General features: G+C 41.7%; 1 pseudogene; it reads left to right on the top strand.

The window, feature by feature from the left end:
• The window catches only part of LOC122679945, a 101,325-nt pseudogene extending 81,469 nt beyond the window's left edge, over positions 1–19,856 (top strand).
• Positions 19,857–26,383: the final 6,527 nt, after the last annotated feature.

Raw genomic sequence — 26,383 nt, 5'->3', positions numbered from 1 at the left:
AGAAACCCAGAGAGTTCCAAACAAGATAAACCCAAGTCGAGACACCCCAAAACACATATTAATCAAATTAACAAAGATCAAACACAAAGAACAAATATTAAAAGCAGCAAGGGAGAAACAACAAATAACACACAAGGGGATTCCCATAAGGATAACAGCTAATCTATCAATAGAAACCCTCCAGGCCAGAAGGGAATGGCAGGACATACTTAAAGTATGAGAGAGAATAACCTACAACCTAGATTACTGTACCCAGCAAGGATCTCATTCAGATATGAAGGAGAAATCAAAAGCTTTACAGACAAGCAAAAGCTGAGAGAATTCAGCACCACCAAACCAGCTCTTCAACAAATGCTAAAGGATCTTCTCTAGACAGGAAACACAGAAAGGCTGTATAAACGTGAACCCAAAACAACAAAGTAAATGGCAATGGGACCACACCTATCAATAATTACCTTAAATGTAAATGGGTTGAATGCCTCAACCAAAAGACAAAGACTGGCTGAATGGATACAAAAACAAGACCCCTATATATGCTGCCTACAAGAGACCCACCTCAAAACAAGAGACACATACAGACTAAAAGTGAAGGGCTGGAAAAAAATATTTCACACAAACGGAGACCAAAAGAAAGCAGGAGTCACAATACTCATATCAGATAAAATAGACTTTCAAATAAAGGATGTGAAAAGAGACAAAGAAGGACACTACATAATGATCAAAGGATCAACCCAAGAAGAAGATATAACAATTATAAATATATATGCACCCAACATAGGAGCACCGCAATATGTAAGGCAAACACTAACGAGTATGAAAGAGGAAATTAATAGTAACACAGTAATAGTGGGAGACTTTAATACCCCACTCACAACTATGGATAGATCAACTAAACAGAAAATTAACAAGGAAACACAAATTTTAAATGACACAATGGACCAGCTAGACTTAATTGATATCTATAGGACATTTCACCCCAAAACAATCAACTTCACCTTTTTCTCAAGTGCACATGGAACCTTCTCCAGAATAGATCACATCCTGGGCCATAAATCTAGCCTTGATAAATTTTAAAAAATTGAAATCATTCCAGTCATCTTTTCTGACCACAGTGCAGTAAGATTAGATCTCAATTACAGGGAAAAAAATTGTTAAAAATTCAAACATATGGAGGCTAAATAACACGCTTCTGAGTAACCAACAAATCATAGAAGAAATCAAAAAAGAAATCAAAATATGCATAGAAATGAATGAAAATGAAAACACAACAACCCAAAACTTATGGGGCACTGTAAAAGCAGTGCTAAGGGGAAGGTTCATAGCATTATAGGCTTACCTCAAGAAACAAGAAAAAAGTCAAATAAATAACCTAACTCTACACCTAAAGCAATTAGAGAAGGAAGAAATGAAGAACCCCAGGATTAGTAGAAGGAAAGAAATCTTAAAAATTAGGGTAGAAATAAATACAAAAGAAACTAAAGCGACCACAGCAAAAATTAACAAAGCTAAAAGCTGGTTTTTTGAAAAAATAAACAAATTGACAAACCATTAGCAAGACTCATTAAGAAACAAAGAGAGAAGAACTAAATTAACAAAATTAGAAATGAAAATGGAGAGATCACAACAGACAACACAGAAATACAAAGGATCATAAGAGACTACTACCAGCAGCTCTATGCCAATAAAATGGGCAACTTGGAAGAAATGGACAAATTCTTAGAAAAGTATAACTTTCCAAAACTGAATCAGGAATAAATAGAAGATCTTAACAGACCCATCACAAGCAAGGAAATCAAAACTGTAATCAGAAATCTTCCAGCAAACAAAAGCCCCGGACCCGATGGCTTCACAGCTGAATTCTACCAAAAATTTAGAGAAGAGCTAACACCCATCTTACTCAAACTCTTCCAGAAAATTGCAGAAGAAGGTAAACTTCCAAACTCATTCTATGAGGCCACCATCACCCTAATTCCAAAACCAGACAAAGATGCCACAAAAGAAGAAAACTACAGACAATATCATTGATGAACATAGATGCAAAAATCCTTAACAAAATTCTAGCAAACAGAATCCAACAACATATTTAAAAAATCATACACCATGACCAAGTGGGCTTTATCCCAGGAATGCAAGGGTTCTTTATTATCTGCAAATCAATCAATGTAATACACCACATTAACAAATTGAAAGATAAAAACCATATGATTATCTCAATAGATGCAGAGAAAGCCTTTGACAAAATTCAACATCCATTTATGATAAAAACTCTCCAGAAAGCAGGAATAGAAGGAACATACCTCAACATAATAAAAGCTATATATGACAAACCCACAGCAAGCATTACCCTCAATGGTGAAAAACTGAAAGCATTTCCCCTGAAATCAGGAACAAGACAAGGGTGCCCACTCTCACCACTACTATTCAACATAGTGTTGGAAGTTTTGGCCACAGCAATCAGAGCAGAAAAAGAAGTAAAAGGAATCCAGATAGGAAAAGAAGAAGTGAAACTCTCACTGTTTGCAGAGGACATGATCCTCTACATAGAAAACCCTAAAGACTCTACCAGAAAATTACTACAGCTAATCAATGAATATAGTAAAGTTGCAGGATATAAAATTAACAGACAGAAATCCCTTGCATTCCTATACACTAACAATGAGAAAACAGAAAGAGAAATTAAGGAAACAATACCATTCACCATTGCAACAAAAAGAATAAAATATTAGGAGTATATCTACCTAAAGAAACAGAAGACCTATACATAGAAAACTATAAAACACTGATGAAAGAAATCAAAGAGGACACAAACAGGAGAAACATACCGTGTTCATGGATTGGAAGAATCAATACTGTCAAAATGGCTATAGTTCCCAAAGCAATCTACAGATTCAATGCAATCCTTATCAAGCTACCAATGGTATTTTTCACAGAACTAGAACAAATAATTTCACAATTTGTATGGAAATACAAAAAACCTCGAATAGCTAAAGTACTCTTGAGAAAGAAGAATGGAACTGGAGGAATCAACCTGCCTGACTTCAGACTCTACTAAAAAGCCACAGTCATCAAGACAGTATGGTACTGGCACAAAGACAGAAATATAGATCAATGGAACAGAATAGAAAGCCGAGAGATGAATCCACGAACCTATGGACACCTTATCTTCGACAAAGGAGGCAAGAATATACAATGGAAGAAAGACAAACTTTTTAACAAGTGGTGCTGGAAAAACTGGTCAACCACTTGTAAAAGAATGAAACTAGAACACTTTCTAACACCATACACAAAAATAAACTCAAAATGGATTAAAGATCTAAATGTAAGACCAGAAACTATAAAACTCCTAGAGGAGAACATAGGCAAAACACTCTCCGACACGAATCACAGCAGGATCCTCTATGACCCACCTCCCAGAATATTGGAAATAAAAGCAAAAATAAACAAATGGGACCTAATGAAATTTAAAAGCTTTTGCACAACAAAGGAAACTATAAGCAAGGTGAAAAGACAGCCCTCAGATTGGGAGAAAATAATAGCAAATGAAGAAACAGACAAAGGATTAATCTCAAAAATATACAAGCAACTCCTGCAGCTCAATTCCAGAAAAATAAATGACCCAATCAAAAAATGGGCCAAAGAACTAAACAGACATTTCTCCAAAGAAGACATACAGATGGCTAACAGACACATGAAAAGATGCTCAACATCACTCATTATCAGAGAAATGCAAATCAAAACCTCAATGAGGTACCATTACACGCCAGTCAGGATGGCTGTTATCCAAAAGTCTACAAGCAATAAATGCTGGAGAGGGTGTGGAGAAAAGGGAACCCTCTTACACTGTTGGTGGGAATGCAAACTAGTACAGCCGCTATGGAGAACAGTGTGGAGATTTCTTAAAAAACTGGAAATAGAACTGCCATATGACCCAGCAATCGCACTCCTGGGCATACACACCAAGGAAACCAGATCTGAAAGAGACACGTGCACCCCAATGTTCATTGCATCACTGTCTATAATAGCCAGGACATGGAAGCAACCTAGATGCCCATCAGCAGACGAATGGATAAGGAAGCTGTGGTACATATTCACCATGGAATATTACTCAGCCGTCAAAAAGAATTCATTTGAACCAGTCCTAATGAGATGGATGAAACTGGAGCCCATTATACAGAGTGAAGTAAGCCAGAAAGATAAAGAACATTACAGCATACTAACACATATATATGGGATTTAGAAAGATGGTAATGACAACCCTATATGCAAAACAGAAAAAGAGACACAGATGTACAGAACAGACTTTTGGACTCTGTGGGAGAAGGCGAGGGTGGGATGTTTAGAGAGAACAGCATCAAAACATGTATATTATCTATAGTGAAACAGATCACCAGCCCAGGTTGCTCGGGCCTGGTGCACTGGGAAGACCCAGAGGAATCAGGTGGAGAGGGAGGTGGGAGGGGGGATCAGGATCGGGAATACATGTAACTCCATGACTGATTCATGTCAATGTATGACAAAACCCACTGAAATGTTGTGAAGTAATTAGCCTCCAACTAATTAAAAAAAAGTAATAATAAATAAAAATTTAAAAAAAGATTATAATGTTCTAGAATAGAAAAGAGTAGAGGCATTTAGATTTAGAAGTAGATATACTGCTTCAGTTTACTTGCTCCTTGGTTGAGAGGGTTTTCATTATTGCTATTTCTTTGCTGCTATTTGTTCATTGTTTCCCTTTCTTTAAACAATATGGAAGATTATGGGTATTTTTGTAGAGTTAGGAAATGGGATACATAGGATTTCAATAGAAGATTTATATTAACCAGCTTCACTGCCATTATCTCATTATTAACAGAGGTGTTTTGCTGCTTTAGAGGTGTTTTTGCTGTTTAATAGTTAATCATTGCAAATTGAGATTTTGTGGTTTCAGGTAAAGAAAAATATCAGGGTTTTCACATGGTACTATTCTCAGAAATGTCAAACATGTTACTGTGACCCTTCCCATGTATTGTTTTATTGTCCAAAGAATTTACACTATACCTGAGATTTGTAGAACATTGTTTTGTTAGAATGAAAATGTTAGTCCATTGAGGCAAGAAGACTATGTACGGGACATTTAAGAAAAAACCCTGTAATCGGAAATGTTCTAGATGAATGCATAGGGGGAAAACATGGGAAAGAAAAATATTGACAGAAGCACGAAACCAATATCTGATGTAATATGTGGTAACTTAAGGGGGAGGTAATGTTCATTCTATAAAAACTGAGCTATCCTAAAAAAAAAAAAAAAAAAGCTACCTCTTCTACGCAACCTTCTGTGTGTGTCTGTCTTCTTCCTCACCGATGCCACTCATCCCTTGGGTATTCCTAGTCCTGCCGGGGCTAGACCTCTGCAATCTAAAGCAATCGATACATTGCCAGATAAGTCAAGAATGTATAAACAACATTCAACCTTATTTATAGCACAGGTCTCTCCTTGAGCAGCTGTATGTCCAAAGCCATTCTCTTATGAATTACTGCTTTTCTCATTTGGATTTGCTCTTCATTTAAGGCTTGGATGGCTTTTGTTCTATCTAGGAGGGCCTGTTTTGTGAAATTAGTCAAGGCCTCTACTTTAATCATATCTGTTGTTCCTATAGGGGTACGAATAACGCAGCAATATACTCATACCATCGAAACACAGATCTTGTCCACCTAATATGTAAATAAAGTAGATTTACTGGGGCTTGTTGTAAGTTAGACTTTTGTTACATTGGCATTTATATCAAATATAACCCCATGACCCAAGTCTATTGACTGTAGGTCTTACACCAAAAGAGCAAGGAGAGGTTATGATTGATAAGAAAGAGGAAAATCTCTTTTTGTCATCCCAGAAAAGAGCAGAGTGGTTTAAAATCTCCTTGGCAGAGCAGTGACACCCACCAAGGAAGTCCATCCATCACTGACAGAGGCATAGCCCCACAAACCCAGCAGTTGGAAGTGTTGTGGAAGTCCACGTAGGAATGTGCCCGTGAGATGAAAACATTGTCCTGAGTTGAAAAGGAAGTTAAATTAAAAATCACATTGTTGAGGCCAAGCAGCAGGAGTTGATTGTTTGGCTTCATCCTGAAAGGGCTCCTCCGGGATCTTCTTTTCCTTCTTCTTAAAAATGATCTTGGTCTCTCGAGGGTCAGTGGGGTCCCTCTGAGCAGTCCACTCAGCGTTTTTTGGGTCTGCATGGTATGTTCTCTTCATCCTCATATGATGAATCCAAGGGACAATACCTGCAACTTTAACTACAGTAGGGGTAGTTAGAATAACATAAGGGCCCTTTCACCAAGGGGCTAGCAAATCATGCTTCCAATCTTTGACCCATACTTGGTCACCAAGCATAAACTCATGAATCTGTTCCCCAAGGGGGAATGGCACCCTTTCTTGTACAAACTTAGTTACCCGAATTATTACCTTACCTAGTTCCATCTGCAGTGAAATTCTATCCCCCCCTTACCTGAGGCAAATTTGTTGACACCTGTTTTATTATGGGAGGGGGTCTCCCATACACAATTTCATATGGAGAATAGCCTTGGGACTGTGGGGTCATCCTGAGTCTGAGCAGAGCCTTCAGAAGCAAGTCCAGCCAGGACAAGTCAGTCTCTATGATCCATTTGGAGAGTCTCTTTAAGTGTCCAGTGGGTTCATTCCACCATCTCAGAACTCTGGACCTATATGCAGTGTGCAGTTTCCATTTGATGTTTAAAGTTTTGCTTACTTGTTATACTAAATCAGCTACAAAAGCCGGGCCATTGTCTGAACCAAAGCTGGTAGGAAGTCCAAATCTGGGAACTATTTCCCTAAGCAGGCACCGGGCTAGTTCTGATGCTCGTTCAGTCCAGGTAGGAAAAGCTTCTACCCATCCCGAGAACGTACATACCATGACCAGCAGGTAACAGTAGTGTCGGTGAGGTTTCATTTCAGTGAAGTCCACTCCCAGGTGTTCAAAGGGCAGCGTGCCTTTCAGCTGAATACCCGGAGGTTTTTGTCTGAATGCCCGAGAGGCAGCATTAACCTGTGAGCAGGCAGCATGGCCTAGGTGGGTTGCTTGGTGTGTTTGGCTTACCAGATTGTGTGTCAGCTCCTCCAGTACCAATAATTTGCCACTTGGCAATTCCCACCATCCCTTTTCAGTCTTGATGGCCTCTTCTACTTTGGCTAACCTGACAGCAGTTGTCCTTGTTTTATCAGGCTAGTGCCATCAGTATATAGGACCCATTTAGGGTCTGGAACCTTGAGCCCTTCTTTAAAACAAGCCGCAGATACCTTACCTCCTCCTTGCAGATCTGTGCCTTCTTCGACACCCGGTAACCTGCTTCCATCAACAACTGGAGCAGTGCATTTGTCCCTTTCCAGCATTTTTCCTTGGTTTCGGCAGCCAGCAGCAGGTCATCCATGTATTGTAAGAGCCAACATCCGTACTCTTCCGGATGGAATGAGTTCAGGTCAGAAGCCAAACCTTCCCGAAAGATGGCTGGGGAGTTCTTAAACCCTTGTGGGGGAGTCCAGGTGAGCTGTTGTTTGGTGCCCCCAACTGGATCTTCCCATTCAAAGGCAAAGAAAGGCTGTGACGCTGGGGCGAGGTGTACGCAGAAGAAGGCCTCCTTGAGATCTAGGCGAGTATAAACTTTAGTCCTCGGCGGGAGGAGGCTAAGTAAGGTATAAGGGTTTGGAACAGTGGGGTGTAAAGTCACAGTAGCATGGTTGACTAGCCTGAGATCTTGTACAGGCCTATAGTCCTGTCCTCCTTCCTTTTTGACTGGCAGGATTGGCGTATTCCAAGCCGACTGGCACTCTACTAGAATGCCTGCTTGTTTCAATCTGTTGATGTGGGGCAGTATGCCCACCCAGGCCTCTATCGGTAGTGGGCGCTGGTGCTTTCTAACCAGGATGGTGCCTGGTTTGAGTTCTATTATCACTGGGGCTTGATATTTAGCCAGCCTGGGGTGGGGGGGGGGGGTTGTCTTCCTCCAAGACCTCAGGGAATAATTGAGTTAGCTCTCTCTCATGCTCTTCCAACCCACCTGGTTCTTCCTTCGGAGGCTTATGCAACCTCCACTCATCTTGGGGTGGTATTGACAGAGAGAGAGTAAATAAGTCATAGTGTCCATCCGGAAGGTGGGCCTCTCCTCAGGGGAGAAACTCACTTGTGCTCCTAGTTTGGAGAGCAAGTCTCTTCCCAACAGGGGCACTGGGCACTCAGGAATGTAGAGGAATTCATGAATCATTTGGTGCCCCCCATCTGACATTTTCTGGGCTGGTAAAACGATTTAATCATCTCTTCTCCTGATACCCCAGTTACATCGGTAGTCTTTCTGGACAGAGGTGCCACAGGTTTTGTTACTACCGACAGTTCTGCTCCTGTATCCACCATGAAGTCAATGTTTTGGTCGCCCACTTTTAAGGTTACCATGGGCTCTCTGGGACCTGCTATCTCTGAGCCCTGGCAGACCTATTTAATTTCCAAGTCAGCAAGCCCCACAACTAAAGAAAATTTCCTCTTCCTTCTTTACCTTAGGGCATTCACTCTTCCAGTGGCCAAAAGCTCGGCACCGGACACACTGGTTTGGCGGTAATGGGGACCCGGGTCTCCGTTGGGACCGGTTGAAGGACTGTCCTGTCCCTGAGACAGATAAAGTTTTCCGGAGGGCCCGAGATAGACTTTCTCAGAGCAACAGCTAGCATTGTAAATCTCTTGTCTGTTCTCTTTCATTCCCTCCAGCTCTCTGGCAGAGCACAGTCTCTGCTTAATTCCAACGTCTCCCTCCCTTCTTGTCAGTACTCACCGGGAGAGGTGGGTATAGCTTGAGCGGTGCGGATGGAGCCAGATCCTGGAAGTGTTGGCCAGAGGTTTCTGTCACCAGGATCAGAGCCTGCCAAAGCAGCGGCTCTACGACCTCCGGGAGAGCTGGCGGAAGAGCAGTGGCTGCTACAGGAACTTCACCTGGCCCTGGATCAGGCATTAAGGCGGCCTCCGGTCCTGGTGGAGCACTGGGAGGCAGGCATGTCATTATCCAGCATGGGGGAGGGGTCAGGACATCCCTGTCCAAATCCTGTAGAATTTCCTTTTTTATCATCAGTCAATTTTTGTGCCATTAATATTTTTCCCTTTCCCTTCTGGATACAGAACCTTGTCCAAGTAGGAGGGTCTTGAGCTAACCCTAGCCATGAGTCAATATATGGATATTGATCCAGGTGTCCTGGCCCTCCTGTGACTACTGTATAGACTGCTTCCACTATTTTTAAGTTCATGGTGCTCTCTGGTGGCCATCCTACTCCCATAGGGGGCCATTCGACCTCACAGAGTATGTGGAAGCGGTTAGGCGTCATCTTCACCCCATAGTCTCCTCCAAATCCCTTCTTTAAATTTTGAATCATGCACTCCAATACAGTTGTCTTAGATTCAAGTCCCTGCATCTTGTTTACCTTCTTGGAACTTTTTCTACTTTTTCTTTTCGTCTGTCTACGAAGTTCTCTGTACCCTATGTACTTCTGATATTTCCACTCAATGACACTTGAATTGCCATTCTGCCTCCTTCCTAATTGGGGTGAGAAGAGCCTTTCCTGCCAGATCCCAGAGGGAGAAGGGGGATCAGTGTGTCTTCACCGGCCAGTCAGAACAGCCGAACCAGAACACCATGTGGTCCAAGACTGTTTCTCCCTTAAAGTCTGTTCTGCCTTGGTGGGCTTCATCAGGTGCAGATGAAAACACAGATGGATTAAATATCCCATGTCCCAGGCCATCTCCAGAAAAGCCAATTCATACTCACTTATGTATCCCCCTCCTTCTAGCCTGACAATTCCGAGGGGGTCAAGAATTTCACAGCAGACGGGACACCTCCTGGGGGAGGGAAGAATATGAGCACACAGGGACCAGTTTCCTGTCCTAAAAATCCCCTGGTGATCGCTGGTAATAATTTTCCCTGAGACGGCGTGGACACACCTCCTAAATGACCTTCACAAATTTCCTTCCTAAACCCTAGCACACTTGTCGACCTGTGTACCAAGCAATCGCTGCTGCCTGCCTATTCCAGGCTTTTGTGGGTCCCTGCCCCTTCTAGTCCCTCCCAGGGGGGTGATCAGGCCCCCTCCTCCACCCTGCCAGGTGGGTTCCTCCTCACCTGAGCGCTCCGTTCCCCTGCTGTCGTTCACTACCTGCCAAAGCGAGAGAAACCGGACGTTGAAAGATTGAATTCTTCCAAAGGGGTGAGGCGCCTTCCCCCTTCTAGGAGATTCAAGCCACAAAGCCTTGGGGTGGCCTCAAATGAGACCTGTTTCCTCAAAGTGAGAAGTTTCCCGGTCAATGCACCAAATGTTTTAGCCACACGTTCTGGAAAACAAACTCACTCAGAAGGACAATGCAGATAGTGAAGTGCAGTTTATTACACCGGCAGGCCCAAGGCAGAGTCTCCTCTTAGCCAAGGACCCTGACCAGCATTTGTGACAATCTTTTATACCCCATGTGTATGTGTCCAAACCCACCACCCCAAATTCCTTGAGACTTACATAAACAAAGGAAGGGTAAATACAATCCCAATAAACCCATCATTCATGTGCCATGTGCTCAGACAGTTAAACAATTAGCCAATAATCAATAAGCCCGAGGTTACACTCTAATAGGTACAGAAAAAATCATGGCCTGTCTGGAGGAAGGGGTGATTAATGTGTGTGTTCTCTTAGGCGATGTGTAACCTGGATACGATCTTCAAGGTTCCCCTGTCCAGAGAGGGTCTTGCCCTTCTGTTGTCATTTCCATAGGCACTAAACATGGAGTTCAGAGTCCATTGGAGAGGTGGCGGAGCACGATCAGCATGAACAGGCCTAAGATGGAGACCAGGTCCTATGAATTCCTTCTTCATTCCCCTCTCTTGATGCTCCTAGTTTCCGTAACGAGCATCATTTATTGTGACATATTGTACCCTAGCCCTCCGGCCACCCACATGAGAGAATGCTATCAATTTCTGGGTTACAAAATTCACAAGACATTGTAAAATTCAGGGTCCACAAAGCAGAACTATCAAGGCAACTATAACAGTTCACCAACCTGGAAGTTTTCTGAATCCCTTTCTTTAGGATTTTTGTAGCAGTCCCATCACGCGGGCTTGCGTGCTAAGTTGCTTCAGTCGCGTCTGACTCTTTGCTAAGCTATGGACGGTAACCTGCCAGGGTCCTCTGTCCATGGGATCCTCTGGAAGCCCATTACATACACATGGCTGATTTAAATCATTAACTACTGGTGATTAACTCAACTCTGAGCCTCTCTCCACTCCCTAGGGGTACATAATAGGAGGGGGAGTTGAGCCTAGAAGTTCCAATCCTCTAATCATGTGACTAGTTCCTCTGGCAACCATACCCCTGAGGCTAGTCACCTTTTTAGCATACAAAAAGACTCTCTTCACTCCAGAGACTTCAAGGTCCTAGAAGTTCTTGTATGGAGATCTAGGGGCAGAGATAAGCATCTCTTATTATGCCACAGATCTTCCTTGGATTTTCTTAAGTGAAGTGAAGTGAAGTGAAGTGAAAGTCGCTCAGTCGTGTCCGACCCTTTGCGACCCCATGGACAGTCCATGGAGTTCTCCAGGCCAGAATACTGGAGTGGGTAGCCTTTCCCTTCTCCAGGGGATCTTCCCAACCCAGGGATCGAACCCAGATCTCCCGCGTGGAGGTTGGATTCTTTACCAACTGAGCTATCAAAGTAACAGCAACTCATGCTTGCTTTCCTTCTCCATTCTCTACACTTCGAATCAATCAGGACTATAAACCATTAACTTCAGTCTGACAGCCACATCCAGCCCTAACAAATATTATTTTTAAAAAACACGTCTAACATAATTCCTTGCAATTTCCATTCTCAATATATACTCAATATTCTGAGTATACATTGTAGTTGTATGAATGTTGGAATAACTCAAAACAGCTTCATTCCAGCAGAACTTCAGAATATTCAGAATAACGTAATGGCAATCAGAGAGAGAAAGACAAATACTATATAATGTCACACGTGACCAGGATAGAAGGGAGCAACAACAACGTCCTGATTTATGTGGAAAAGGTAAGAGCCCTGCAGCCTTGCTAGTCACAAGCAGGTGGACATTCCTCTTACTTGGGTCTCTTCACCTGGAAGGTACCTGATATGAGAAAAGCGATCATAAGGGGAGCCTCCTTGAAAAGCACATTCTTCCAGTTCCATTAGATAATATTATAAATTCTCTTTCCTCATTGCAGTCTTCCCTGGAATTTGGAGTGTCAGAAGCATGGTGGGGATGGGGGGAATATGAGCGTTTCAGGGAATATGGATTTGTTTGTGCTAAAATGGGAATATGAGTATTTCTGTCTGCTTCAGGTAGACACTCAGTCTCCATAACAATTCTAGGAAGATAGGTTTTATTATTTCTATCTTATAAATGAAGAAACTTACCCAAGGCACATGTTTACTCAGGTGTCGAATGTGAGTTCTATGTGAGTTCTAGACACGCTTTTCCACAAACAGGCTCGATAACCTAGAAGCTTAGTTGAAAGTTGCTGATTAAGGGTAGGAAGTGTTCCCAGGAGTTGGCCAATGATTATGCCAACCTCATCTTAACATAAATATATACCAAAAATTAGATGTAGGTAAATAGATAGATAGGTAAGTAGATAGATATATACATATATAGATATAGACAGAGAGATATGTTGTCAGTCTAGAAGTGTTAATCATAGTTAGTGTCATCATAAAGTAATCAATTTCATTAGCAACACAAGAAACCACTCTGATTTTGTTCGTGAATGTTTATACTTTGAAAAATGTTTTCTAAATATTTGGAAACACTAATATAGATAGGGTCAGTCCACCAATTTAAAGAATTTCTGGGCACTTCCTGGCAGTCCAGTGGTTAGGATTCTGAGCTTCCACTGAGATGATGTGGGTTTGTCCTGATCGGGGAACTAAGATCCCGCATGCTGAATGGCACGGCCAAAAAAAGAATTTTTTTAGTTAAAAAAAAATTCTCTCTCACTCTGAGCAGATCCATATATTGGACATTATGGAGAAACATGAACCGTTTTTTCCTAAATATTTATGTATTTGGCTGTGCCGGGTCTTAGTTGCAGCACGCAGGATCTTCCATCTTCCTTGCAGCATGCGGAATCTTTAGTTGCAGTATGCAAACTCAGTTGCAGCATGTGGGATCTAGTCTCCTGATCAGGGGTGGAACCCAGGCCCCCTGCATTGGGAGTGTGGACTCTTAGCTGTCAGATCACCAGGGAAGTCCCTGAATTGTTTTAATTGTTTAAAAGTCTGGTAAATTTTCATTACTCTAAGGATCTCTTCTCTAACTCCTCAGTCTCTTACTCTAAAATCTTCATCACCATCCTCCTACAAGAGCAGTCAGGGAGCACAGCTGCCTTGAGATTAAACACTACCAGCAACACGACTGTTCCTCAAAGGATGAAGACTGAATGGAGCTAAAGGAAAAGAGGTGAGGACTCCTTGATTCTGGATTATTCTCCCTGTCTTTTTTCAGGTAACCAATCAGACCCTGAGCTTTTCCTTCTCTGTTCTACAAGACATGCCTGTAAGAGACCTGCAACCTGCTATCATGAAAGTCTACGATTACTATGAGACCAGGGTGTAACAGAGGACTGAGACCCTACGTTGGAGAAGGAAATGGGAATCTGCTCCAGTATTCTTGTCTGGTATTATCCATGGACAGAGGAGCCTGCTGGGCTAGAGTCCATAGGGTTGCAAAGAGTCAGGCACAACTTAGCAACTAAACAACAACAGCAAGGACCCTAAGTTACCTCAATCCATAATAAAGGAATTAGAGTGTGACAGACATGTATAAGTAAGTCTCATTTTTGACATATTATATTACCGTATTCCTGCTACCTTGGCCTATAAAACTACCATAAAAACTACCTACAACATGTCTGCCAATCATGCAATGATTTCCAAGGGACTAAGAGTTTTATGAAGAAATGTTTACAGATAAGGATATATATAAATCTTCTTTAAAAGATACTTCAACAATGCAAAGTAATAAATAAAAGTTGGGAGAATTATACAGATACTTATAGGAGAAAATTAGAGATAGGAAGAGAACAACCCCTTGAATGGTCAATGAAGACCAATCCAAAAAAAAAAAAAAGTGGGGGACTTCCCTGGTGGTCCAGTGGTTAAGACTCTACACTTCCACTGAAGGGGGCATGGGTTCTATTTCTGGTCAGGGACCTAAGATCCTACTCTGCCATGTGGTATTGCAAAACATTTTTAAATAAAAGTTTAAGAATAAAGAAAATAAAAATTCAGTTGGAAGACAGAGGGTGAGTACTATTCTGATTAGTGGAGAGGAACTTGTTGAATGTTGCAGACTTGGAAAGAAGGATGAGAAGATATCACGAAGGGAGAAAGAAGAAAATATCAAAACAGAACTGAAAGGACACACGCCACGATTAGACCCATCCTACACTTTGCTTGAACAACTGCAATGTGGGCAGCCCTTCACTTCTCCCCCAGAGAAGGGAATTCCTTCAATGATATCAAGAGAGGAAACCCCTCGACCATTTTTGTCTATTTCCCCAATGAGCTGATATTTCTGCAATGACACAGTTCCTCCTTCAGTCAAGTGTGCAGTTCTGATCTGTGAAAACCTCTCCATGAAATCCTGTCCCATTGAAGCTCCCAATTCTCAAGCTTCTCCCCCATCGTGTCTTTCAGATGAAGCAGCTTTTGCTGAGTACAGAGCTCCCTGCAACACAGGTAAGCCGTCTGTGTTCCAAGTGTCAAGTCTTTATTTTGTTCTTAAAGCCAGTCCTCCTAAACACAGAATCATCTATATCTTTTTTCAGTTAATCTCAGATTCCTCATGCCACATAATCACACAGAAGTATACAGTGGGGGAGAAGAGCACTAATTCTCTGAAAGATTTCTTTCTGATTTCTTTACCAGAAGAGTCTGTATTTGTTATATGGTAGATATTTGATGAATCCCAATCTAGCCACAGCCAGTTTGGTTTCCTTTAGCAAGACCTGTCATTTATATCCAATTAGAAGTGCATTCACGCCTGTAAAACCCTAAATCAGCCTATTTACTGTCTTCGCTTTTCAGACATAGAACTAGGAAATATTTGAGGCCCATTACCTATAGACAAGGCTTTGCTGGAATCGTCAGAACCAGGACGCTTTAAAAGGATTGTTTGCTGTCTGCAATACAGATGCTAAACAAGTATGCTAAACTCTCAATAAATATGTATTTCTAGAGAGTATCTATCATTGACTCCTTCTTCGTTTCATGCAAATTTACTCCAAGCTCACTTACTGCCTTGCACTGTACCCTATATTTCTAATGAACAAATAATGACATTCTAGGTGATGTGGTAACATGTAAAATAAAACTTGGAATAATTCAAAACAGCTTCATTCCAGCAGAACTTCAGAATATTCAAAATAATGTAATGGCAATCAGAGAGAGAAAGACAAATACTATATAATGTCACACATATATGTGGAATCTAAAAAATACAACAAACTAATGACTATAACAAAAAAGAAGCAGACATAGACATAGGGAAAAAACTAATGGCTACCAGTGGGGAGAGAGAAGGGGGAGGGGTCGGAGAGGTGTGGGGACATGAGAGGCACACACTATTAGGTGGGTGTAAGGTAGGCTCAAGGATGTGTTGTACAACCCTGGGGAATATAGCCAATATTTTGTAATAGCGATAAATGGAAATAACCTTCAAAATTATATAAATTTTAAAAAAAATTTTTTTAAGAGAGAAGCTCATCAGTATTCTGAAAGAACCAGTATTCTATAAGAACTACTAGTCCTTACAATATCATGGGATCCAAGATTCCCTGTGTGAATGATCACAATAGAAGAAGCAGTACCTCCGCCCTCAGACTGGATCTAGCCATGCACATAGACACTCTTATACAAGATACTATTATCCCTCTGTTATATGCCCCAGTCACAAGAGAGCTGCACCAGCCTGGAGCCCAGATTTGTAGAATCCTCCCCCCACCAGCCCCACCAAGTGGACATAGGACTTAATAGGGAATCCAACTTCATGCAATGAGTTAGAAGCACTACAAGTAAATAACCGAAAACCACTAGCATTGCCTTTGGTGGGGAAGAAAGGAATGGAGAAAATCCTGTTGACTGGTATCTGATTCTTGATGCTCTTAGAATGTGTAAGACCTAGGACAGATGGTGAAAGCAGCTTTCAATTTTATTCTGCATTAAGAAAGTTAGTTAGACCAAGTTGAATCAACATTCAATCAAAAGGCAGTGTTCGTAGGTGGCACTAATGGTAAAGAGTCCACCTGCCAGTGCAGGAGATGCAAGAGATGCAGGTTTGGTCCCTGGGTCGGGGAAGATTCCCTGGAGTAGGAAATGGCAACCTATTCCAGTGTTCTTGTCTGGAAAATCCCATGGACAGAGGAGCCTGGTGGGATACACTCCATGGGGTGCAGAGTCAGATGAAGGCCCCATGGGAGTGATTAAAAGTGAAGCTTGACAGATCAGTTGAGGTTGATTTACCAAGGATGTTCCTGTAATAGAAAGCCAGTGGAATCTTTTAAAAACAGAATAGTAGGGCTTTCCTGGTTGTCCAGTGGTTAAGAATCCGCCTTGTAGTGCAGGGGACACTGGTTCAGTCTCTGGTCAGGGAAGATCCCACATGCTAGAAGGCCACAACTAATGAGCCTGTGCTCTGGAGCCTGTGAGCTGCAACTGTGAGCCCACATGCCACAGCTACTGACACCCAAGCACCCTAGAGCCTTTTCTCCACAACAAGAAAAGCTACCACAATGAGAAGCCCTCACAATGCAACTAGAGGGTAGCCCCCGCTTACCATAACTAAAGCCTGAGCACAGCAACCAAGATCCAACATAGCAAAACACATTTTTTAGAAAAGGATAGTAGCATCAGTTCAGTTCAGTTCAGTCACTCAGTCATGTCCGACTCTTTGCAATCCCATGGACTGAAACACGCCAGGCCTCCCTGTCCATCACCAACTCCCGGAGTCTAATCAAACTCATGTCCATAGAGTCGATAATGCCATCCAACCATCTCATCCTCTGTCATCCCCTTCTTCTCCCCATCTTCAATCTTTCCCAGCATCAGGGTCTTTTCAAAAGAGTCAGTTATTCACATAGAGTGGTCAAAGTATTGGAGTTTCAGCTGCAGCATCAGTCCTTCCAATGAATATTCAGGACTGATTTCCTTTAGGATGGACTGGTTGGATCTCCTTGCAGTCCAAGGGACTCTCAAGAGTCTTCTCCAACATCACAGTTCAAAAGCATCAATTCTTCGGCGCTCAGCTTTCTTTATAGTCCAACTCTCACATCCATACATGACTACTGGAAAAACTATAGCTTTGACTAGATGGACCTTTGTTGGCAAAGCAATATCTCTGCTTTTTAATATTCTGTCTAGGTTGGTCATAACTTTTCTTCCAAGGAGTAAGCGTCTTTTAATTTCATGGCTGCAGTCACCATCTGCAGTGATTTTGGAGCCCAAAAAAATAAAGTCTGTCATTGTTTCCATTGTTTGCCCACCTATTTGCCGTGAAGTGATGGGACCAGATGCCATGGTCTTAGTTTTCTGAATGTTGAGTTTTAAGCCAACTTTTTCACTATCCTCTTTCACTTTCATCAAGAAGCTCTATAGTGCTTTTTAGTAGCATAATAAGATTTAATTTGAGATAGTAAGAAGCAACAAAAAGGAGCGAGAGAGGTAAAGATAGGTGACAAGAAGATTAATAGTCCCTATTTCTTGTGGAAAATGGGCTGTGAATATATTCTACTTCTTAAAAGTGATTCTTTCATTTTTGCCACTTAAAGAAAGCCAAAATGCTTTGCACCAGTCTGACAAGTTCTAGACCAACATGAAAGTCTACAAAGACATTTTAATGTATGGGTCTACCATCAATAGGTTTAACTTTCTATGCAATTGTTCTCCCAAGTCCATTAAAAGCCATAATTGACACTCATGGTAAGGCAGGATCAACAATTAATGTGATTAATTATGCATCTTAGTTTGAACTAAGATGAGGAATGGGGAACTACTAAGGTAAGGTTAGACATACTGAAAGGATTTTAAAGGATAAATACTGATACATTGGAGGCACATATATAGCATATACTAGATTTGTGCCTCCGATCCTGAGCATTATAGTGAAAAGCCCATCTTGCATGTTCTGCCAGTTTTTCTTTTTTTTTTTTTTTGATGTTCTTCCGCTACACTTGTGCCTGATCTGATACCTTAGCAGATGCCCTAAGATGCCCTCTTTTCACGTACAGTAATGAAAGATAACCACAGGGTGGCAGCAGAGGTTAAAAAATATGAGCACTGCTGCTTTATTAATTGTAAAAAATTTGGCAAAATATTTAAAAGTTAGGCAAGGGAAGAGAGAAGGAGAGGAATAAAATAATCACGGAAATTTATAGTAAAAAGATAACAAAGCAAGGTAACTAGCGCACAGATTGTCCTTACTGGTCTACAGAATTGCATTCTGGGAGTAGTGATTACGTGTGTGTGTGTGTGTGTGTGTGTGTGTGTGTGTGTGTGCGCGCGCGCGCGCGCGCGTGCGGGTATGGGGAGCACATTTTTCCCACTTTAACACCTCTGAAATGGGGACACATCCTACGGTGGATAATATCTATTTTTTTATGTATCGTTGCATAACAAATCACTCCAAAATTCAATAAGCTTAAGAAGCAACAATTTTATTGTATTTTACAGTTTCATGGATTGACTGAGCTTCTTCAGGGGATTCTTCAGATGGTCCTGCCACGGTTCTCTCATGAAATTGCAGGCTGATAGGAGCTGGGACTGGATTTATCCAAAGGCTCCACTGGGATTCTTGGACTTCTGGGGTCGCCCCCCTCTCCAAGTGGCTCAGGGCTCCTCCTTGTCTCTTCTCCAACAGGGTTCCTGGACCTGTTACAGGGCAACTCAGTGCTCCCAAGAAACAAAAGCAGAAGCTGAAACAGTCCTAATGAACACCCCAGAACTCATGAAGAATCAATTTTAATACAATCAATTGATCAAGAGCATCACAGGGTCCAGCTTATATTCAAGAGAAAGTCAAACAGACTCTGTCATGAAGGAGTACTAAGATCATGTTACAGAAGACCATGTCGATGGAGGAATTGTTGTAGCCACCTTTGGAAACACGTTTTGCTAAATCTGCCATTTGATTAAAATTACTTCTTTCCCCCACATACAAAATATTTTTAGCCTCTCCCCAGAAATTCTCACCTTATTATGGATGTGCTAGGATCTCAGCATCAAAATCAGGTGTGAATGGGGTTTGTGCGTGAAGCTCCTTAAGTACTACTCTTCAAGTATAGATCCTGAAGAAATTTGGTGGGGTTTTTTTTTTGTTGTTCTTTGTGGAGGTTTTTTGGGCCATGCTACATGGCTTGCAGGATTTTAGTTCCCTAACTGCAGATTGAATCCAGGCTCCTGCAGTGAAAGCACAAGTCCAAACCACTGGACTGCCAGGGAATCCCTAGTTGCTAAAGAAATCTGAACTTACAAGACATCTGTACACAAACTCAATAAATAATGAGGAAACAAAGAAAGGTAAGTGCAATAAATATTCAGTCCCAAATGAAGAGTAGGGAAAATGGACTCTAGTTCTTGATGGGGGAGTGGCAAGGTCAAAAGAGCCTGTGGTTCATTATTTTATGCACTTCAAATAGGTGTAGTCCATGGTACACAGCTATACTCAATGAAAGCATTTGTGTCTTTGTTTTTAAAGATCATGTTTGATGGGAAACGGGCAGCCATCTTTGGAAACAAGTCTGACACAGCGTTTTACACCATAGCTGTCAGGTAGTCAACATTCCTTCTTCATGTATGAACTTGGCTGCTTTCCCATTGACCTTCCCATTAAACAGCTTTAATCTCTCAGTGTTGTAGTCAGTGAGTCATTTGAAAAAGGAACTGGAATTCTGATTGTTGGTTGAAACCCTCCCTTGACAACTGCTAGTCAGGTCAAAAAAGTGTTAGCTTGAAGACCTACCAAATGGTTGTCAGCTTGGCAAACAATCTAGAGAATAGTGAGGCACTCTTTTAGGAAATGCTGCACTGGCAGCAGCCACCTGATGTACATAAGGACACAGAGTATAAAAAGCGATTCAGATGAAATGCCCTCTAATGAAAATAAGTTTTAGGAATATTGAATGCCGGATGTAGGCCTGGGAGGGAGGCACAGAACAGAAGAGTTAGCTAACATTCCAAATACATCATTGCTACATTTCAGGCAAATAGTGAAAAAGCTCTTGATTTCCAATCGAGTGTTCTCTGCAGAAAATTAAGGTTTCCCGACTTGGAAAACCCAACACAGAAGGCGCTTAAACAGAAAAATGGACGGCATGGCTTTTGCTTTCAAAATGGGGTAGGGGATTAGATGACATTTGTTTATTAAGGACAGAAAAGGCCTGGGGACTTAGCACTACATCAGAGGCTTTATGATAATTCTGCGCCATCTACTAGATGCTCTTTTTTTTACATTTTGGCCATGCCAAATGGCACATGGATCTTAGTTCCCCAGCCAGGAATCAAACCTGGGCCCTCTGCATTGGGAGCACAGAGCCTTAACCAGTGGACCACCAGCAAAGTCCCTGTGCCATACAGTGAAACTACATAGTGTATGTGACTATGAACCATTCCAAAATGATAACAAGATTGGCACTTGGTTCTACCTGCACCTTCTCCTTTCTCTCTTAATTTCTGGAAAGCTTAATTTTCTGTAATCAACTGTCACCTGTTTATTAAAATATGATGTTTCTGTTTTATCCTCTTTTGTTCCTTTCTTCATTACTGACACGTATTACTAGTGATACTTTTACTTTCCTTGCTACTTAATGTTATGTTTTTTGTTCTTATTCACTCACTGTCATTCTAGGACTAGAGTTGATAACTGGCAGTGACCTGCATACAGTGTACAAGCAGCCTGACTAATCAAATGAGCCTAGATTTCTGTTTGAAAATGTACGGTGACCAAGGGAATGATTCACCACAAATGAACTCTTTGGGGATCTGAGTAAAGTCAAAATGACACAAGAATTTTTCTAGAATCAAGGTAAGTGATTGGATATAACAGATTCTACACATGATTGATCATTTAAAAATAAAACAAATAAAAACCTGAAAGAGCAATATTTAAATCAATACCCTCTGAAATGGCCTTGGACATAGAGCTTTAGCAACTCTTAGATCAGGGCAATCATTGACTCTGACCACAAGAGGGCAGTTAAAATCACACGAGATCATCATACATGTTTGTTTTATGAAAGATCCCAAATCTGGGTATGTAAACTGAACTTATTCAGATAAGCTAGTTCATTATTTTTTTAGCTTATTTTTTAATTTAAGGATAATTCCTTTACAGAATTTTGCCGTTTTCTGCCACACATCACAAGAATCATCCGTAGGTACACCCATGACCCCTCCCTCCTGAACCTCCCTCCCCATCCCACCCTTCTAGATTGCCAGAGCCCCTGCTTGACCCTGAGGCATACCGCAAATCCCTGTTGGCTATTGATTTCACATGTGGTAGTGTAAGTCTCCATGTCACTCTCTCCATACATCTCGCCCTCTCCTTCCTCCCCTCCCGCCGTGTCCATAGGTCTGTTCTCTGTGTCTGCTTCTCCATCGCTGCCCTGAAAGTAAATTAATCAGCACCATCTTTTTAAAGCAGATGGGAAAGAGAAGGAAGGAAGGAAAGGACCGTGGTTGTTGTTCAATCGCTAAGTCGTCTCCAACTCTTTGTGACCCCATGACCCGCAGCATGCCAGGTTTGCCTGTCCTTCATTATCTCCCTGAGTTTGCTCAAACTCAAGTGATAGGAAAAAATGAATTTTAATTTAAAAAAACTCAGTTTATACATGTGCAGAAACCAAATAAAATCTTTTGTCAATCCTCAATGTCTGTGTACACAAATTCATACCAAAAGTTTAATCCAATCTAAAACAAAATATCAATCTTATAAAATTTCTGGCTACATTCCTCTGGTTTCTGAGTCTTGTTTTCACAGACTCCCCCCACAGCAGTGGGGAAGTAAGGTAGCCCTCTAGCTTCTGGAGTTGGGGATTGGAAGAACAAAGTCTTTTTTACTGGTCCTCTGTTATCTAGCTGTCACTTTGTGTGACTGATACCTGTGATGGTCCTGTGATGTGTTATCTCAGCTAGGCAACAGTCCCCAGTCATTCAATCAAACACTGGTTTTTTTTTTTCCTCTCTTGTGGCGCCCTGCAGTATATGGGATCTTAGTTCCCCAACCAGGGATTAAATCCTCACCTCCCCGCACTGGAAGCACAGTCTTAACCACTGGACTGCCAGGGAAGTCCATCGCACTAATCTAGATGCTGCTGTGAAGGTGTGCTTCCCAGGTGGCATCAGTGTTAAAGAACCCCCTGGCAATGCAGGAGATGCTGGAGACACGGGTTTGATCCCCGAGTCAGGAAGATCCCCTGGTGGAGGGCATGGCAACACACTCCAGTATTTTTGCCTGGAGAATTCCATGGACAGAGGAGCCTGGCGGGCTATAGTCCCTAGAGTCGCAAAGAGTTGGACACAACTGAAGCGACTCAGCACACACGCACACAAAGTCTATAACCAGTTGACTTTAAGCAAGGGAGATTACCATAATCTGGGTGGGATCGATTCAATCAGCTGACAGGCCTTAAGAGCCGAATTGAAGTTTCCCTGACGAAGAAGAAATTCCTCCTGGAACGCAGTGTCCCCAGTCTGCCCTTCCTGATAGCCTGCCCTGTGAGTTTTGGACTTGCTAGTTGGCCCCACAATTGCCTGAAACAATTCCTTGCAATATATATATATATTTTTTAATGTAGCCCCTACTGGTTCTGCTTCTTTTGTTGAACCAGGACTGATATGATCCCCAATACTAGTGAGTTTCAGGAGATCCCACACACAGCAAGACACACCCCTGAGGAATTTCCACCCTGCACCATTTCCTGATACAGGTGATTTGGAGGGCCTCTTTACTCATGGTGAAACATTCCACAGTACCTCTTTCTCCTGGGGTCCCCTTTGCAGACAACTCAAACCCCATTACCTTCTTCTGTTTCCTCTGGGCCTGGGGTGCTCCTATACCCACTGAACAAATGGCGAAATTGCAACTGGCATCCACTGCATCTGCCCCTCCTTACCCTGGCATGAGGGGCAATTTCAGCTAGCTTCCCACCACCAGACCTCTCCAGGCAACATTCAGATGGACGTTTCTATGCCGCCCACAACAGGGCACATAGGTCTCGTTCTTACAAGCACTCTCTTGCTCTCCAGTCGGCCCTGGGTCTACAGATTTCCAGAGCTGAGCCACACAGACCGGGGAGGACTGTGTCCCCCTCCAGCAAGCAGGGGCCCTCCTAGCTCCTCCCCAGCTTGGCCTGGGCTGAAGGAGGGGAAGCATGCCAGCAATCTCATCATCCACAGATTCCCTCATAAAATTTGCCTCTGTAATTGGTTTTGAATTTTTCTTTATATAGGCTGTGGGTAGCTGTCCCCAGATCCATTTAGAAAGTCCTATGAGGTATGTCCAAGGACTGTCTTTGGAACATAGGACTTTTCATCACCACTATTCTCAGCTTTAGGTTTCAGCCAAAACTTTGAGACTACAGGAAAAAAAGTCTCTTGCTGATATTCTATTTCTCTCATCAATGGGGAAGTTCTTGCACTCTCAAAAAAATCAATTATTCATAGGTGAGCTTCTATCTAGAATTTTGAATCTTCAAAGAATATTCCCAGGTTGCTCTCGGCTCTCAACAGCATTGTCCACTACTGACTCTGTTCTGAGTCTAGAGCTGTTTGATAAGTCCCCTAGTCTGTCAGTGAATATCTATAGTGCTATACATTACAGATTCTTAAAGCCTCCTGGATGAGCCTTCACACATGTAACTACTGCACTCATTTCCCTGTTTCTCTAGCAAATGCACCAATTTTCCATCCTTCTTGACACAACAATGCCAATTCGAGTTAATTCCTAGTGTTTCTATAATTATGCCTTTCACTGGAGGTCAGTTGTTTTATATTTTCCTTAAACTAATTTAATCTTAGAATGGAGAATAAATGATTTCAAAGGACATAAGCAGAAAAATTACAAACTAAGACAAAATACTTTCAGCATGTACTACACACAAATGGCTCATTTATTTAGTATATAAAGAACTTTTTCTCACACATTATTTAAGAAAAGATCAATCACACAATCTCTTTTTTAAAAAGGATACAGGCTATGAACTGTCAGTTCACAGAAAAGGAAATACAAATGACTTGCAAGCATGTGAAAAGATAATTCTTAATAAGAGAAATACAAATTAAAACCACAACGAGAAACCGCTTTTCATCTCTCTAATTCGCAAAGATCAAAAAGTTTGATGAAAAACTGCATTAGTAAAGATGTAAAGGAAAATGAAACTTGTCATGCATTGCTGGAGGGAGTACAAATCTGCAGATTTATGTAGAGCAATTTGGGAAGTCTACAAATACTCAAAAAGCAAGAAATTATATCTGTAGAAATATAGTCATTGCAGCATTGTTTATAAAGGCAAAAGAAAGGAAATGATCTAAACTTCCATTAATAGGAGACCAGTTACAGAAATTGTTAAATCCATAAAATAGAATTCTGTCCCACCATTAAAAAGAATAAGGCAGTTCTAATGGGTATATAAACATAGATTCAAGATATATTGTTAATTGGGGGTGGGAAGTACAGTTCAGAACAGTGTGTATACTATGCTACAACTTGAGGTGTGTTTGTGTGTGCATGCATGCTCAGTCATGTCCAACTCTTTGTAACCCCGTGGACTGTAGTCTGCTAGGTTCTTCTGTCCATGGAATTTTCCAGGCAAAAGTACTGGAGAAGGTTGCCATTTACTACTCCAGGGGATCTTCCCGCGTCTCCTGCATCTCTTGCATTAGCAGACAGATTCTTCACTACTGAGCTATCTGGGAAGCCCGTGTGTGTGTGTGTGTGTGTGTGTGTGTGTGTGCACTTGGGTACATAAATGCTTGTTTGTGAACAATTTACATCTGAGAAAGAACATAAGGCAACAGTATTTTTCTCCAGGGCAAGGAACTGGTGAACTGGCAATCAGAGGTGGAGCAGAGACTCTTTTCATGGCTATGTCTTATAAATTTTAAATTTTATACTGTGTGCATGTACAGCTTCAAAGTGGTAAATAATAATTTGATAGAAGTAACACATAAAGAAAATAAGACTGTGACAAGAGCTTTGAAGAAACTAAACAAGCAGATGTCACAGAGAGCTGGGAGACTGGTTGTTTTGGACAAAGCAATCATATAGTATAGCTCAATGTAAGCTCAGAGAAGTTAAGCATTTTTGCCTAAAGTCACACAGCAATTATTAGAAAAAGGATTTGAGGAAAGGTTGCTCCTGGGGACTTCCCTGGCAATCCAGAGGTTAAGACTTCACCTTTCAATGCAGGGGGTGCAGGTTCAATCTCTGATCAGGGAAGCTAAGATCCCACATGCCTGACCGCCAGAAAACCAAAACATAAAACAGAAGCAATACTGTAACAAATTCAATAAAGACTTTTAAAATGCTCTACATCAAGAAAAAAAAAATCTTTAAAAAGTTGGTCTTATTGACTCCAGCATCAGTGCTCTTCCCACTGTCTTCACATGGCTCTCAAGAGGGGAAAAAATGCATTTTCTAAGGAAAAATATATACAAGGAACCCCAGTGGCTTAGTGGTAAAGAATCCGCCTGTAATGTGGGAGACACAGGTTTGATCCCTGGGTTGGGAAGATTCCCCTGCAGAAGGAAATGACTACCCACTCCAGGCAAGTATTCTTGCCTGGAAAAACCTATGGACAGAGGATCCTAGGGTTCTCCAGTCCACGGGGTTACAAAAGGGTTGGTCACAACTGAGCAACTGAGCACACACACACATACAAGGAACCAGTGTAACTAACAGTCTTCAGGAAAGCGTTTGAGCATTCCATACCCGTCACAGTTAGCAGCATTTAGATGCAAATAGTTGGTTACAAGTCATGCAGGGCCTTGCAAGTCATAAAAAACTGTTTAAGCAGAAAACAGGAAGAATTAAGGGGAAACAAACTTTTAGTTCTTTACTGGGGCTCTAGAGAGCACATTCTAGCCCATCTTTGGAGAGACATCACATATATAACAGCTTGGGACATCACTGTAGCTAAGACAAGAAAAGCCTAAGAGCAGTCTTGGCATCCATGACAACATTTGGAATGTGTGCAGTGAGGTCACTGACCCTATATCCATGTGACCAAAGATGTGGCCCTTTTGAAGACAGGGTAAGACTTGTTTTGAGGGGGCAGAGAAAGTGCAACTTTTAAAAAAGTTTTT

Source organism: Cervus elaphus, chromosome 22, assembly GCF_910594005.1.
Source record: "Cervus elaphus chromosome 22, mCerEla1.1, whole genome shotgun sequence".
Taxonomy (NCBI): Eukaryota; Metazoa; Chordata; class Mammalia; order Artiodactyla; family Cervidae; genus Cervus; species Cervus elaphus.
This window is presented reverse-complemented; position numbering and strand designations above follow the sequence as displayed.